This window comes from Sorghum bicolor, chromosome 7, assembly GCF_000003195.3.
Source record: "Sorghum bicolor cultivar BTx623 chromosome 7, Sorghum_bicolor_NCBIv3, whole genome shotgun sequence".
In the NCBI taxonomy this organism is placed as follows: domain Eukaryota; kingdom Viridiplantae; phylum Streptophyta; class Magnoliopsida; order Poales; family Poaceae; genus Sorghum; species Sorghum bicolor.
Genome location: NC_012876.2, coordinates 4,867,976 through 4,871,992, shown reverse-complemented (window position 1 = coordinate 4,871,992; position 4,017 = coordinate 4,867,976). Strand labels below are relative to the sequence as shown.

Genomic DNA, 4,017 nt, shown 5'->3' with positions numbered 1-4,017 from the left:
AGCTCTCCTGCCGGTTTCGTTTCAAAAAAAAAAAATTTGGGTTTGGTTTTTCAAGCTGAAATTCTGAAAGGAAATTATGATCGTACGGTTAAACACAGACACTGAGGAAAGTACCATCATACAACTAAACACAGACAGTGACAGCTACAATTACGTGAAGATAAAGATGCAATCCAACATAGCGGCACCCATTCTCAAGTCAACAGAGGTGGTATTAGTGGTGGCCTGGTGCCTGGTGGGTAGAATAATTAACATGAGCCCTCGAGCTGCTTGGAAGCAAACATAACGTGCCGATCAGCCTATTGCAGGGGAATGCGCACACTATAAATGATCTTACACTTCAACTTCAGTCATCATCAGAGTCAATCTCGACTTCTCGAGGGGAGATAATCCTGCCAGTTATGCAGGTGTGGACTCGTTCTGGATATTGTAATCTGCAAGTGTATGCTCATCCTCAAGCTTTTCGCCATCAAAGACAAGAATCTGCTGGTCCTGAATCCTTTCCTTAGGCCTTGTTCAGTTCCCACCAAAATCCAAAAAGTTTTTCAAGATTCCCCGTCACATCGAATCTTGCGGCACATGCATGAAACACTAAATATAGACAAAAATAAAAACTAATTACACAGTTTGCATGTAAATCGCGAGACGAATCTTTTGATTCTAGTTAGTCTATTATTAGACAATATTTGCCACAAACAAGAGAAATTGCTACAGTAGTAAAATCCAAAAAATGTTCACATCTAAAGAAGGCCTTAGTATCGTCGATTGTGTCAGATGGTTCCACCTCGAGAGTGATGGTCTGGCCAGTGAAAGCCTTCACAAAAATCTGCATGCCAAAGCCAAGGTGCAGGGGACTCTTTCTGCACATTGTAACCGGCAAGTGTCCGCCCATCCGGCAAGCTGCTTGCCATCAAAGAAGAGCCTCTGCTTGTCCTGAATCATTGCCTTCACATCGCCGATCATGTCAGATGGCTTCACAGACAGCGTGACGGTCTTGCTAGGGAGGGCCTTCACAAAAACCTGCATGCCACCCTGATGGCTGAGGTCAAGGTGCAGAGTTGACTCCTTGTGAATGTTGCAATCAGCAAGCTTGCCCTCATCGTTTAGGCCTTGTTTAGTTCGGTGCCTGAAAAGTTTTTGTTACTATAGCATTTTCGTTTTTATTTGATAATTATTGTCAATCATGAATTAACTAGGCTTAAAAAATCTCTCTTAAATTACAAGCAAATTGTGCAATTAGTTATTTTTGTATCTATATTTAATGTTTTATGCATGTGTGACAAGATTTGATGTGACGGAAAATCTTTGATTTTTTTTTTTTTGATTTTGAAGTGAACTAAACAAGGCCTTAGTTGCTGTCCATCAAAGATGATCCTCTGCTGCTTCCATATCTTTCCTGGACATCACTAATCGTATCAGATGGCTCCACCTCCACAGTGATTGTCTTACCAGAGATGGTCTTCACAAAAATACGCATGCCAAAATCAAGGTGCAGGGTAGAGCCATTATGGATGTTGTAACCTTTAAGTGTTCCTCCATCCTCAAGATGCTTGCCAGCAAAGACGAGCCTCTGATGCCCATGAATCTTTTCTCTAACATCGTCGATCGTGTCGGATGGCTCCACCTCAACTGTGATGGCATAAAGTTTCAATCAAAATAAAACCGTAGTCTCCACATGTAGCCTCAAGGCCCTGGGCTCCAACCAGCCTCCTGGCAAAAATATGTAACTGCAAGCCTCCTTCCCCCAAACCACAGTTTGGCCGGCCTGGACCCTCCTTTCAGCCTCGCTTCGCGGCACTTAGGGCCGGGGGATGACCCATGACATTTTATTATTATTATTTTTAAAAAAGTCAAATTGACTAGAATTAAATATTAAAATCAAAACTTCCTCTTCGTATATGTGAGATTTGTTTGTAGGGATCAGTTTCTAAAGGTTGTTAGGTCTTCTAAATTAATTAATCGAATATAGCATACCAGAAAGTAAAGCATGAAAATTCTCACAATAATGGCCCGCCAGATTACATCCCTAATAACTGATTCAATTATTGATACCTTAACATCTTTTAGTTTATGCCTTTGCGTTGATGAAATATTGGGCAGGGTTGTTTGCAGAACTTGATCAAGAATACTATGCTCAGGGTCGCCGAGCAAATCTTGGTTGCACAAACTGCAAGATAGGTGAACCAATTGCTACTACAAGATGGTGGAAACTCTGATCATGATGAGGATGCGAGCAAGGAGAACTTAGGAGTGAATTTGTGATGACCAAATGATGTTTTTTGTAATAGGGTTGTCACTTGGTCCTTTTATCCTGTTGTAGGATGTTCTAGATGGTATCAGTTGGCTTTGACCGTCTTGTGGTAACCTTGGTAGGTTCGTTTTGCTTAGGATGGGGATAGTTTTGGCAAGTTTTTCTTAGTTGTTTGTTTTGGCTTTTAGTGGCATTTCAATTCTGGGATCCCCATGTGTGGTGATGGATCAGGCGGCGTACTCGGCATCCCTTGCTGAGCGAGATGGCATGGAAGACACGTGAATATTTAATGGTGAAGCTAAAGCAAACTGGAGGGTGGCGCACTTGCCTTCTAAGTGTATAGACAAACCTAATAGGTGGTGCATATATGGTGGGATTTTAATCAAACACACTATTTTGTATTTTTTTTGGGTGGTGCATTTGCACCCCCTGCACATAATATACCTTCACCCCTGTGAATATATGTGTTTTTGGTTTTGTGTCTAGTTTATATTATAATGAAATATTGTTGAGCAGTCTCTGAACTTGTTTCAAGGTATCATTTAGATCCCTAGACTTTTAAAATACATTTTTGGTCCACGAACTTTCTTTAAGTATAATGTATCTAGGTTCCAAACTTTTTAAATGTACTTTTAGATTCTTGGACTTGTCGCAGCATTTAATTCAGGTCCTGAACTTGTCATAATATGTCACTTAGATTCAAATAGACCTGATCTACTCACAATGTCACATGCCATAGTAGTTGGATCCACACCTCATTCTTGACCAGGCTAGATAGTTAATGACAAAGCAATCATTCACCTACCTCTTTCCTCTAAGGAGCACTAACTTTGCCCTTGCTGCAACCACTATTGATGACGTCGTGGCCTTTGATGTGGAGAAATGATGAAAGCATGGGTTAGGGATGACTAGTTGCCAAGCTAAAAGAGAGGAAGAGCATATAGATGGAGCCGTAGAGACTTACATGTGGGATGGTTGGAGCTCTTTTTTGGACCCAGATGACACAATATTTTGTGGACCTAAACATTAAATTTGCATGGCATCCTAAGTTTGGATACTTGAAAATGCATTTTGAGAGTTCGGTGACTTGGGTGGCAACACACAAGACAAGTTTATTAAATACCTGAGAATGCATTTTGAGAATTCGATGAACTATTTGACATCATGTGACAAGTTTAAGGACTGCTCATGCATTTTACTTAAACATTATTTAGCTTCTAAACTAAACCAACGACTATGTGTTGATTTAGTTTCTAAAGTTGCCATCTTTCCTCTCCCTTATCTCTTGACTCCATGTATAAACAATCATCATTTGATGTTACTAAGATTTGTTCATCAATCTTAGCTCTATCTTGCTTTAATAACATATGTTGAACTCTAAAAGGTTTGTGATCTAAGGGCTCAAAGTCAGCAAAAACATTGACATTCATGGTATAGTTTGATGTCCTTCATTTTATTGTGGCAGCATATGCTTAGCAAGCTTGTTATTTTTTATTCCATATGTGTAACGCTATTAAATTGGTTTTAGTAAACAAACATGTTCTTGGTTGTTGCTAGAATTATGTTTTAAATTAGGTTATAATCCCAATTCAGCAGTAAGACCTATGTAGCAATCTCTGGTGCTTTCTTAGCTTTGGCTAATGTGTGATAATCACCATCCAACATAAGCACATTGACAAGATTCTAATGTAGGGGTATGTTAACTCTAGCGCGTAAGAGGTTCCTCATCAAAGGACCCCCTAGACCGGTCCCACTAGGATCGCTTA

The 4,017-nt window shown here is 40.0% G+C and overlaps 1 pseudogene; it reads right to left on the bottom strand.

Moving 5' to 3' along the window:
- Positions 249–3,414, bottom strand: LOC8080845 (annotated as a pseudogene).